The 14008-nt window shown below is 37.2% G+C and overlaps 1 protein-coding gene across 6 annotated transcripts in view; it reads right to left on the reverse strand.

Annotated features, from left to right (window-relative positions):
* The window catches only part of tead1b (TEA domain family member 1b), a 75549-nt gene that overhangs the window by 36626 nt on the left and 24915 nt on the right, over positions 1 to 14008 (reverse strand). The gene's annotated exons all lie outside the window — the stretch shown is intronic.

Raw genomic sequence — 14008 nt, forward strand, 5'->3', positions numbered from 1 at the left:
CAAGAAAGAGGGTTAAATCAATATTTTCAATCTCTCAGGATCAATCCCACATCTGAACATGAAGAGAAACCTGTTAGCAGTCACCAATATGTGTAAATGAAAAGCCAAACTTCATGACCTTGATGGTCCTCGTTTTTAAGTTCCCCGCCGCATCTCCAGCAATGCGAATCTGCAACAAGCCCAAACTCAACTGAAATGTTTCAGGTTTCAAGTGAATTGGGCTCCTGTGCAACACCACCTTCTAGTATCGTCCATCAGAATATAAAAACATTAGATAAAGTTTTTGACCAAAACACAAATTATTTAATAACCATTTAGCAAAGCTTCTGAAATTGCTTCTGAGTGCATATAATAATCAATAGTTATTTTAGTAAATGTAATTATTTTATCTCAAAACCAACTAGGCCTAAATCTATATATATATATTTTTTCATGTTTGTAAATAAAACAGTACAGAAATGAATTACAAATGTATATATTAAATTATATTATTTAATTTTATAATATAATAACAGTTTGTTAAAAATATATATATTTTTCACACACACTTATAGTTTTGCTTCAGAAGACATTGATTTATCAACTGGGATCATATGAATGACTATTGTATCCCTTTTGCGTGGTTTTTGAAGCATCAATTTTGAGGCATTTATCTACTTGCATTATATATAAGATGGATTATTTTTGTAAAAATCTTTGAGAAGAAATATAGTCATATACATCTTGGCATGAGGGTGAGTAAAAGATGAGAGTATTTGGAGTATCCATTTAATTTCTGCACATTTATGAGCAAGAAAAAAAATATTAAATTGATTAAGATGAAACATTATTGATTGACAATAAACATAATAAACATATTAAAGGTTGATATTATTTTTGCTCAACCATTCACTCTTGGTTATGTCATCAGAACAGTCATTTTAAGTCTTTTTATCACATTTTGAAGAAAAATGGCGTGTACAATAAAACCAGGAAGATTTATTAAAATGTTAAATATGGTTAATTTTGATTTCACGTATCATACTGATTCATCGTGATGCCAGGATGTGTTACAGTATACTGTTAATAGTATACTACCATACTACTATTACTATGTCTGCACTAAACAGCGCGCAAACTGTCAATGCTAAGAACATACCAAGCCTGGTATGTGCAGTACGCAACAAAACACACTTTATGGAGTATTGTATAATATTGTCAATGCAAAGCGCATTTAACTATACATTTCTAATTTGACAAATTAATCCAAAGTTATTACAATTTTAATGTCCTCTTTTTTTAGATCGTACACTAGTATCCCATTACATATAGCCACAATATGTGTTAACCAATGAATGCTGCTTGCAGAACGTCCTGCTTTACTCAGACAAAAGCAGCCAATTGGGAGAGGTGAAATATGAGACCAGCCTAAGCACTGGCTGATTCTGCTGGATCCGCTCTTCAACAGTGAAGAAGACGGCTCACATGATCAGCACAAATCTCAGCAGTCATGTCCAAAAAATGCAGTCAAATATGTTGAGCCGGTACAGTCATTCTTCAAAATGGGATCTTTCAATACCTTAATTATTGGTATGATGTTAAACCTAATGAGGATTGAATGAAAAAGAACTAAATGGTGATTGACATGTAATTGAAAACAAAAATTAGACCATTGGATTTAAGAGAATTTTTGACGTTCCAGACTTATTCTTATTCTGGTATCGTTCAGAATCACAGTAATTTTCTTCCACACTAGATAAAATTGCTAAAAATTGACCACTACATTTTACGTGGTCTTCAACTTCAAAACAAGCTCTTTGTGCAATCAGAGAAGCTGTCAATAGTATCATGTCACACCGTGGTCAACAAACAGCAAATATGAAATGCCTTGGGCGTTTTGCTTTCAGAATTGGCCAGCCAAGCATGGGATAGACTAGACAACCCAAAGCACTTCTTTTCACCCGGCAGGACCGGAGAATGTCTTGACCAGTGGGGACATGCAGCATGAGACCCCAGGGTCATTTAAACAACTCAGAAGGTCAACAAAGGGGCACATCCTAGCCACGAACACTAGAGATAAGCGAAGAAATCTGAAACCTGCATTGAAAAACAGCCGGAGTCAATACAAACAACATTATGTTAGTTCTCTGACAGATCCATATGTTTACAATGTCTAGGTCCAAAAGAACGAGAAATTCCTCTTTGGTCTTTGTTAGCACAAAACATCAGGTGCTGACAAGCCGTAACAAGGCCGTCAAGACTAAGCCTTGTTAAGTGTGACACGACCAGGAGGCGTAAGATAAAGTCCACATCCATCACTCTGACAGAAAACATGGTTAAATAGCCTCTGATCTGACATATTGCAGCTGCTTTTGTGTTTTCGGGATCAAACACATGCGTATTTTTGTCACTACACTGCGAAGCCCCTCTTTCTTATTTTACAGTCAGACGGATGGCAGTAATATAAATTTTAGGGCACACAATCAATGATAATACAATATGCTTTGTTAGAAACCACTCCAAATATTTTAGCAAAAATAAAAATATCCCACAAGGCACAGAGAAAAAGGAACAGTTAGTTTGCTGGTTTGTAATATCCATTCAGAAAATCAATGCAGGTACACGTTATTCCAGGCGTGGCGTTCAGCAGATTTTCATGCAAAAAAAAAGAAAGAAAAAGACTAATCATCATTTTCAAGCAAAGGCCACAAACCGTTTCTTACTCTGTTTACTGCGTGAGAACAACCCTGGTGGAACAACCCTCATTTGCCCGGCATAAAATGTAATCGGAAATATGTTTCTTGCCGGTGTAAAACCACTGCGGCGAGTCAAAGCTACAATTGCGCACAAACAAAAGCAAGGGATTATATTGGAGGTTTGTGTTAGACTAAAGTTCTCCAGACTCCATTCTGAGCGAATGCAGAAAGCAGGGGCCTGAGCGGATCCCAGAATTCCTCATTATCCTCACAGCGGGTAGCTAGGGTGCGCCAGCGGTGCGAGCGCGAAGCGGGCCGCCACTGAGGCAGGTCTGGGAACAGCGCTCTGATAGCCCCACGGGGGAGGCCAGGCTCGCTCATTAGGCCTAAATGATCCACGGCAGCCCTGCAAACCAAGTGCCACTTAGTGCCCGTCGGAGACGCCAGTCCGGCCTTGATGAGATTGCTGAGCACACTGCATATCTATAATAACACGGTGAACAAAAAAGGCCTTACAATGGTGGCGGTAACTCCGGGAAATGGGTCCAGTAAACGTTTGGCCGATAGCATGGCAGCGAACTCCCTGTAAATGTCTTTCATCCTTTGGTCAGCGTTGAAATGACACAATACGATAAATGTTTGCCACCTTCAAAGCAAGCAGATGCGCTGTGGGAACCGCGACGGTGGCGAAAAACTGATGCCAGCGAGTGCGACTGTGACTAAAAGCAGCTCGTTGCTCCTGAGACAGATGGTCATTTCACATGTAATAATTACAGCAGACTCATGCATTCTCACGTCCCTATCACATTGTGAGATTTACACTGCTTTATGGTAATAATCTGACTGATTATACTAATAAATGTCACGAAAACTTTCCCAACACGCATGTCTGAAATCCAGTGCATGGTGACAGGAAGTAATAGAGATCTTAATCGGCTATTTTGTCTTCTTGTCAAGTAAAAATATCTAAACATCCTTAAAGCAATTGGATAAATTTAACTGTAAGACTTTAATATATATATATATATATATATATATATATATATTTATTTATTTAAATGACCTTGCTTTGAAGATTTTTTACATTTTTGCTAGAAAACAAAGCAAACAATGTTTATTGCAGTGTTGAATTTACTAGAATCTTCAAGAAAAAGATTTATCCAGAAAATTCTGTCATAATCTACTCGCCCTCATGTTGTTCCATAATTTTGCTGCTTCTACAAAACACAAAGGACGATACTTTGAAGAATGTTGGTAACCAAACAGTTGGTGACCACTGACTTCCATTGTATGGACAAAAAATAACACATTGATGTTTCTCAAAATGGTCCAATTCTCACTGTTAACTGGTTGCTTATTAGCATGCATATACTATCCCTTTAAGATGATGTACTTCAGTCCAATGAGACTTCAGTGTGGGCGGGGCTACCAAACGCAACGACCAACCAAATGTTGAGGCCATGGCTGGTTGAGACAATTCATGGAACGTGGAAGATATCCATTTTATCGTTTGACGCTGTATGCATTAGAATCAATTTTTTCAACACGACTTTTCAGTTCGAAGTGCAAATGAAGTTCATGAAAAAGAAACTGGGAGAAGTTTCTACATAACACACATTACGGACAGCATTGTGCTGTGGCGCATTATTCCTAACAATTTGACTTAAGGACTCTGCTGCGTGCACAATAACATCCATTAAATGCAATTTCTGGGAACTCAATGTCCCATTGTGCGTTTTTTTGCCATATTTCACATTTGGTCATGTGTTCATTTATATAATCCAGAGGGTATGTAATCACGCAGGGCGTGCTGAATGGAGGCTCGCAAAGCAGGTGAATTATGTAAGTGCCGCATCTTCGCTTCTTTCTGCTGAAGGGGACAGCCACTTTCTTCCGCCTCTTTTCATGCTCCTCTCATCACAAAGCAGCTGTTGTGATGTTTTTCACCGCGGTCACAATTAACCTCTGAGGCTGGGCAGTGAGCCAGCCCCGGCACAACTCAGGGCGCTAGAGAGCCCATCAGGTAAACAGTATGATAAGCTTTGCTGCAAAAATTAGACATTGTTTTGAAGTGAGAGGCAGTTGCTATAGTGACTGTTGCTAATTAACTGCATTCAGCCAGGGGAACAAAGGGCTTAAGGGTACTCAGGATGGCGTCTCTAGCAGAGAGCTATGCGCAGTGAATATGTGCAATCCCGTGGGTCTCTCTGCACCAAAATACCTGCGCCTCTCCTTCTCGTAAGTGCCAGGAGACGCACGGCGGCCGTTTTATCGAGGCTAAAGGCTGCTGGACACCAATTATAGAACTGTGTGAATCTCGATGCCATCAGGTTCTAAGCTGCCCCTAAAACAAAAATAATCATCGAGCCAATCAGGGTGCTTCATCAGCATGGAGGACCTCTCAAAGGAGATCTCATCAGCTCCTGAGGCATTCTGGAGAGTGGCCTGTCAGCCAGTGCATTTCATTAAAGCAATGGTACACAAGAGAGAAGAATCACAGAAACACGAGTCAGAATGTTGTACGGTCACCGTTCATGTTCGCCTCTGGAGAAAAAAAATAAAAAATGTGCGAACATGAATACCTTACAGGGTTAAGAAATGTTTACTTGATTATCACTGGGTTAAAAAAAATATTTCCAAAAAATAAGACTACTAAAAAACATATATATTTTCAAAATCGACTAGTCTGCGTTTTGACTGAACCCTGATACAATTATGATGGCTTTTTTTACCAGGGATAGAAATTACATCTAGTCATTAATCACTAGTCAGATGAACAGATCATTGTGACCTGTCCCTACTGGTCTTGTTGTGTTTAACATGAGATAATAGTATTTTTCACCATGCTTCCTAAATAACTTGTCCAGAAAAACTTCCTTGGATCAATCACCAGGCAAACCAAGCTTCACCAACTAAGTTTTGCTAGTCAACAGCATGGTTTTGCTGGTCAACCAGACCATCACCCAACCAGCACTAACTAACATAAACCAGTATGGATTTTATTTTATTTATTTTTTACCCTGGTATTAGCTTCAAATACTGGGTACGATTTTATATGGGCGGGGTTAAACTGACCTTAACTGGATTCAATACAATTCACAAAAATTCACACTATGAAAAACAAAACAAAAAAAAGGTTAAAAGGTCATGTTTAACACTTACTTATCACACATAAAAAAAAAATATATATATATATATATATTCAGTATATATATATATACCAACTATTTATTAAACGTTTTTGATTTCACAAATGATGAATTTTGTAAATAGTACTGAAACCATTTTTAGAACATTTTAACATTTTAAACAAAATAACTATGAAAGGCAGTTTTTCTGTGTGCTTCCCTGAAGCTCAAACATTAGAGCAAAAGCGCTTGCAACGCCAAGATGGGTTCGAATCCCAGCTAAATTAACATCCATGAACAATTAAAAAGGTACGTCTTTGACATAGAGTAAATTTATTCTGATAAAAGTGCAAGTCAAATGCATAAATGTAAATATCCTTACAGGGTAGTTGAGATACTGACATTAAAAAAGTGTTTTAATTTAGGTTCAGCAGCTGCCTTCCTTACCTTCTCCTAGGGTCATTCTGACCCGGAATTCATTTTCTTAAAACAAATTTAATAACTGAGTGTTCATTGGAGTGATCCAAGACCTTAGGACTGTTGTCACACTTGAACTTGGTATACACTAAAAAAGTTTGACTGGATTCAAGGAGTTTATGGGGTTTTAATAAAAATTGTAACAAATCTTTCAATTTGACCCCCATAGGAATAAATGAATAAATAAAAAGAACAAACACACATACAAATGAAGGCATGAGACTGCAGAACATCCCCAATGCAGAACACACTCACATGCATACACACACACACACCTAGGAATTCCCATTTAAATCGATGGGAGGTCACATAAAGTTTGTTTGTTTTTGTTTTTTTCGATTTTCAATCAGTTTAGTTTTAAAATATCAATCAGTCACAATGCAGACTGCACACAGATATGAAGTGGTTAGATTTGAACACATTTACAATGCAGGGAAGGATTTGTTACAGATACAGGAGGAGAGGATGAGGGTTAACCATGAAATGTGTGGGTCAAACTGACCTGTAAATCTCATAATTGTAGTATAAATTTTATACGCACATTCCACAACACATCAAGTGTTGTGGCTTTGCAAGCATGTTCATCGACCTAAATGAGAAAAAGTCACAAAACTTCAAGAAAACTTCAAGAAAAAAATCTGCAGATCAGATTGACCGGCAACATTATATACGTGTTAAATGCTAGCCTTTTTTCAAAATGGTGTGTTGGCGGAAAAGCTGTTTGTTTAATGCAATTAGGCATAAATGCAAATAAATGTATTTGCAAACTGCAAAATGTGATTGAAAACGAAATAACTTCAGCTGGATTTCAAGGGTAGAGCCTGTTATGTCTGTTTTGTAAATGGGCCACAATAGACGTGCACAACAACCCAAGAGTCAAAATAACCCTGTATAGAAAAACGGCCCATTAACCACATTCAATTCACCAAAAATGCCAATCAAGTCTGTTTCTCTAATTTGTCCCGGAACCCCACTGTCTCTTGTTTTGACAGTTGTAACGGCCCTTGTTAATGGTTGAGTGAGTGAGCGGGTCACAGTTCACGGTGCGATGGCTTTGGCACTAGGACCCAGTGACAGCTGCAGAGCTGAAAGACGAGACTTTACAACGACTCTACGCTCAGAGAGAGGGCAGCCGCAATCTGCTGCCTTCAATGTCCCGCCAAACTTTGTGAAAGCCCGAACACTGCCTTTCAGAGATCCGCACTAAAGGCAATTCTCAAATCCTTATAGACAAAAAAAAAAGGTCTACATTGCCAAAAAATACACATATGTACCGTATTGAATAAAAGACACTTTTTTTATCATCTGAAATTTGTTGCAATTTATATTCAAAAATGCAATTAATGTCAAGCATGCAAAAAATGCTCACATTTGGATTCGTTTATTTGTATAGCGCATTCCCCACATGCCAGTTGTTTCAGTTTTGCTTTAAATAAATTAGTTTAGGCTTGTCGTTTATAATAAATGTTGTTTATAATGAATGCCACTACAATTTATGTTTGTTTTATACTTTTCATTCCTGTTCTGAGGTCCGCTCTTCATCCCTGAGATGATTTGACAGATACCAGGTCTCTGGTTCTCTGGCTAATTTGGTTCTTCAAACGTATTTGTAGATTTGATTAAAATATCTGGATTAAGTTCTCTGATATTACTGCGTGCTCTTGTGTTCATTGGAAAGGGCGGATCTATCAATACTTGAAACCATGATTAGCAATTCACAATTGGCTGGTGGCAAGACAGGAACATAATGACATTATATAATTTAAAAAGGAAAAATTTTTTTAATTGTTTGTTACATGATTCCATTTGTCGCTTTACACTTTTTCAGTGTCAAGTGTAGCCTATTGTTATTAGCAATTCATAAAATTTTACATGTGAAGTGGATAAAGCTCTAAGGGTCAATAACACACAGTAATGGCACAGTGGACAGCATTTTTACGTTGCATATTTTTTTTCCAAGTTATCTGCATCTCCTGCACTGAATAGCTGTCACCGTTCAAATGAATGCATGGTTCATACTAACAGTAGGCTATGTAATGTGTGTAAGCAGGGCTTGACATTAACACTCGCCAACCTGCCAAATGCGGCTGTATTTGAATTTCGGGCTTGAATTTCGGCGTGGGATTGCATGTATTGCGCATAATTTTACTCATTCCCGCAGATTTTGTGCTCACACCCAAAGTGTGCGCACATAAAGACGCCTCTCAGCACTAAATTGAGTTCTTATTGCTCTTAAACAGTCAAAAACACACAAAATAATGTCAAAATGCCAGTATTGGCGAGTATTAATGTAAACACAGTCGGTTATTAAGTATATATATATATATCATAAGTGAATGTAAACAGTTGAGAAAGAAAGTATAATGGATCCACGTGTCAGGTGTTAAAGTGACAGCAGAAATTGCCAAATTATGAGATAACATTAAAAATATCTATATGGCAGTTTTTCCCCATGGTATCAATGTCGAAAATGTGGCCAGTGAAAATGCTGAGTGCCAAGTAACTTTGGAAAACCACTAGCCACAGTGGCCGGTGAGCATAAAAGTCAATGCCAAGCCCTGTGTGTAAGGCTCCAATAAAATTATGATAATTATTCCCTCACGAATAAATCTTTCAATGAGTAAAAATGGCTCTGTCTATTATTATAGACTCAATTGAATTTTAAAATTATGTGTATAATAACATATTTACATTTATATTTTTAAGTACTAATTTCCCAGGTTCAATATGGTGCTCTTTTAAGAAAGTATCAATGGCTGAGAGAGATTTTCACCTTTAAAAAGATGCAGTCGAATCTTGTTTACTTGAAATAAGCTGATATGACAGCAACTCCAGGATGAGCTTCAAAGACCCTAACAATCCTGGATCATGTCAACGGTAAAATCCAGATAACTGAGTAATCCACGTACAGAAAATGGGCCCCCTGTTCTGAATATCGTTGAATTGAAATTAATTGTTGTGGACTGAAGGGAAGTATACATGTTTATTTTTTAATGTAATAATAAAATGTGACTTATACACACCAAACGTGACTTTTTTTCTCTTGACAATGCAATTTTGACCCTGTGTGACTTACAGTATAGTCAGGTGTATAGTCAAGTTATTTTACAGAAAATACAGTATACAGATTTATTGTAAGTATTAATTTCCATGATTATTAAGTTCTATTTTATTTAACTTGCAAAGTTTTGACATTTTTGTGAGGCAAAAATATTATGCATGGATATGATGACATGAGGTTAAAACACAATAATCTTTTGGCAGGTAACTTGATAAAGCAACAAATGATAACCTTTTCCATGACAAAATATCACGTTTTTTATTAACCAGTGATGTGACATTTTGTCAGTCACCTGGTTTCCTGGCCAAAATCTCATTTGGTTCAAAATGCTGCTCTTTACAACTGTACGTCAAACATCAAATATGTTCTGATTTGCTGTGATTGTGTAAGAGGCTTTGCATGCAGTGTGCACAGACAAATTTCTAGTTGCTGAAAATTTCAAATTACTCATGGTGTAAGATGAACTGGCTGAGTGGACGACCTGTCATCCAGACTGTTGCTTTGGCTTATGTGGAATGTAACGTCCCTTTTCTAGAGCCATTAAAGTCAGTTTATTTATACTTACAGGATTTCTGCCTACAGACTTTCTCTATATCCTCAACATGATCCCCACATACACTGTAGCCTCCAATTGCTTTGTTATTCGTCTTTGCTTCAAACAGATCTGTAACAGATTATGAGAACAACCAAAAATCTCCCAAAGACAACAATCCTGAGGTCTTGCTTTTAAAAGCATCAAGTCAAAACTTTGTTGGCAGGGATTTGTGTACAAATCTAATTCATCTACAGTATGTGATCATCTGCTTGTAATACGTGTAACAATGCGACCCGTGACTGTGTGCTGCTTTCTTGTTGTCCCTGCCTGTGGTCTGGAGGACTGTGAAACATTACTCCTGAGGCTATGATGGACATCGCTGTTGAGTAAACATGAAACCAGACACCCTGAACAGCTGCTAAAGCTGACCTCTAGTCAATCCCTGCACTCTCAGACAGGTCAGCACACCAGCTCTCCACTGCTTACGTGGTCAGGTGATTTTTTGTTGATATAATTTCCTGTTGGATCTATAATGACTCACATGCTACTTCCTCTGTACAAATGATGTACAAGAAACTGTAATAGAAAATTCAGCACCGTTTCATTATTCAGCTTTGTTTCACTCACTATAAAATTCTCTTCCTGACTGAAAAACTTGTATTCTTAATCAGTATCTTTTTTTTTCTAGTAAAAATTATACCTATATTTAACAACAATAAGCAGAAGCAAACTTTTGAAAGAACTGTCTTGAATATGGTACAGTATACAGTGGTATTTTGCAGTTTCATTAACTTTTTTGAGCAATAACCTTGAAAAAAACAATACATTTCATTAATATGGATTATGCTAAAAACAAGCGACAAATCTGCTAATGTAACTAAACTTTATATAAGATATATATATATATATTTTTTTTTTTTACTTTATACATACTTCAAAATGTCACAAGTACACTACCATTCAAAAGTCTGGAATTTTTATCTCCAATGATGCATTATCTGATCAAAAATACAATAAAAACAATACAATTTTGAAATATTACAATTTGAAATAATTGTTTTCTATTTCAATATATATTTTAAAATGCAATTTATTCCTCAGATGGCAAAGCTGATTTTTCAGCAGCCATTGTTCCAGTCTTCAGTGTCACATGATGGTATTCACGGTATTCCAAATATTAAGCAGCAAAAACAATTTCCAACATTGATAATTAGAAATGTATCAAGAGAGGTGCCAAATCAGCATATTAGAATAATTTCTGAATGATCATGTGACATTGAGGACTGAAGTAATGATGCTGATCACAGGAATAATAACATTTTAAAATATATTACATAAGAAACTGTTTCTTTAAAATTGTAATCATATTTCAAAATATTACAGTTTTTTTCTGTATTGTTCATCAGATAAATTAGCAGCTTCTGTAAGCATAAGAGACTTCGGTAACACACTAGTTTAGGGTCCAATTCTCACTATTAACTAGTTGCTTATTAGCATGCATATTACTAGGATTTTGGCTGTTTATTAGTACTTATAAAGCACATATTAATGGCTTACTCTGCATGACCTTATTCTACACCCCTAATCCTACCCAATACCTAAATGTAACAGCTACCCTATTAACTATTAATAAGCAGTAATTAGGAGATTATTGAGACAAGAAGTCATAGTTAATAGCTAATAGTGAGAATTGGACTGTAATCTAAAGTGTGACCGAGACGTCATTCAAAAACATAAAAAAATCTTAAAGATTCCAAACTTTTAAATGGTAGTGTAAAACATTTGTTGTAAAATTTATTGTAATTTAATTACATAATCTGGCTTTAATTTGTTGTTTTTGCATTGAATTATATAACATAATACACAAAACCCCCAAAAATTAACTCTCTTTATATCAGTCTGAGCAGTAGTGACTCTTACACTTGGACTTGGTCATTTAAAACTGGTCAGCCAAACCTATTTCCTTGCTTTAACAGTTAACAGAGGGAGTGAATGAAAGTGAGTTTGAGAGCAGAGGGTGTGCAGGGTGGCCCAAAACACTTTTTTATAGTGGCAGCTGAGAGGCTTTGCTGCCACTCCTAAACTTTACATTTCATTTGGCCGGAGGGGTCACATGACAGCTGCAAACGAAAGCCCCAAGGGCCTTCTGCTTTCACTTGACACTGACAAGCTGAGAGGGACTCCAACACCGCAGAAAGAAAATATTCCCTCTTTCCATGACATCACCCTGCCAGGAATGGAGGAAAGGGGGAGGACGGCAGGAGAAGGAGAGAAGGAGGGGGGAGGAGGAGGGGGTGGCACAGCTGGTGACAGCCGCAGTACCATCTGCTCCTGACTAATAGTTCATGCTGCTTTACTTACACTCCCACTACTCAACAACAACCCAACGAATGGGAAGCCTGCTGCAGAGGCCCGCGAAGACTTCAGAGATTCCCGATTGACAATTATTCTCATCTTCTCCACCCTCATGCAATTCCTCAGAGCCTTCAGTTTCACTTCTCACTTCTCCTTCGATCACCTCTGGGGCCAATCCAAGCAGCCTGAGTGTTGAGGCTACGTCGTAAGGGATTCGTGATGTTACCTTGTCATGTGACATTTACAATGTGTCTTAACCAGATGCAAAGTGACAAGTTTCCAGCAACAAGTCATTTCCCTGTCCACAGTAAAAGTCAAATATATTTCAATGTAAAAAACGGTGTTATTCCATATTACTCCTATAATGTGAAGTGAAACAGCATATTCAATAAGAAAAAAATCTGGATCTTGAATAGTGCTGAAATGTGAAAAATACGAGGGCCTGGTTACGTCTATTAAAAAAAAAGGAAAGTGGTTTCAGAAAACAAAAAGCAAGTTGCATGCAAAACTATGCATGCATCAATAACATTTTGTCCAAGCCAATTTTTTTTGGGCCAATTTTGTTTGTAGGGTACAATTTGGCCATTTTTTTTTTATTATATATGAATATTGCTATCAAATAATAATAATAATATAAAAATTACTATTGTAATATGTCCCTGTAAAAAAAGAAATAATAATATAATTACTTTTTAAATTAAAATACTAATACTTAAGGATGTCTTAATTCATTTTCAAACACTAAACCATTCAACTTTTATTTTGACAGCAGGGAGCTTGTCTTTTGTTTACAAGTGCTTCTCATTGTATGGAAGTATGTATCATGCATCCCAACAGATGTTTTCCTTTGGAATGACCTGAATTGCGGCCAACAAGACCAGGAACATGTATCACAAAAGTATGATAATTTTCATTTCCTGTTGATTTAATATACAGCCACTGAGCATGATTTTTGACTGACTAGATTTCACCATGGCTGGGGAAATTGGAACCAAGTGATCCTAAGTGATCAATGGTTGTGACTGGTTAGGACAAAACCTCAGATGACTATTGAAGAGATTTAAAGGGATACTTCACCGATTAGCATTAAGCTTTGTATCAGCAGAAACCCGGTAGTATTTTCGAATGACCGTGCTTCCCTCCCTCATGTCCGCCTGAGACGAGAGATTTCTTTATTGTGTGTCTGGAAAAAAGAGGTGACGCATTTTGCCTCCAATCATCATTTTGCGTCATCTGAGGTTTTTTTGTCCAGAGGCGAGAGACTCCAGCCAGTAGTAGGAGCTCGTTCCGCATGTTTTCAACCCGCCCATAGGGGGATCTCACGATAAAACAGCGTCTTTTCAGTTTCGAGTCGACTAGTAGCCTAGTTGTATCATTTCTTCCGAGACTGCCCTCTGTAACCGGTAGGTTTGGCTTGGGAGTGGCCTCGTAGGACAGCGAAGCAAGTGCATTCTGGGAGTTGTTGTCTTGCATCCACATGAGCCAAAAATAAATTTTCTGGCTTTTCTCAGTCTAGAAGACACCAACTTCTAAAATAATTTCACATTTCTACTACATAAATGACCCAATTTAAATACACATTCATCTTTCCAGCAGTGAAATATCACTTTAACACATACAACTGGTAAGAACAAGGTGTTATTGTTTGCTAAATTGCTACATTATAATTTGTCAACTGAGCCACACCAAAATCGACAGCAGACATTTTTCTGTCAACTGTTGATTGGTTGCCTGAAGAAACAGAGAGGTTGTTTGTGGCCGTATCCTGTACGGTATA

The sequence above is a fragment of the Abramis brama genome, assembly GCF_963993115.1.
Source record: "Abramis brama genome assembly, chromosome: 3".
NCBI classification, from domain to species: domain Eukaryota; kingdom Metazoa; phylum Chordata; class Actinopteri; order Cypriniformes; family Leuciscidae; genus Abramis; species Abramis brama.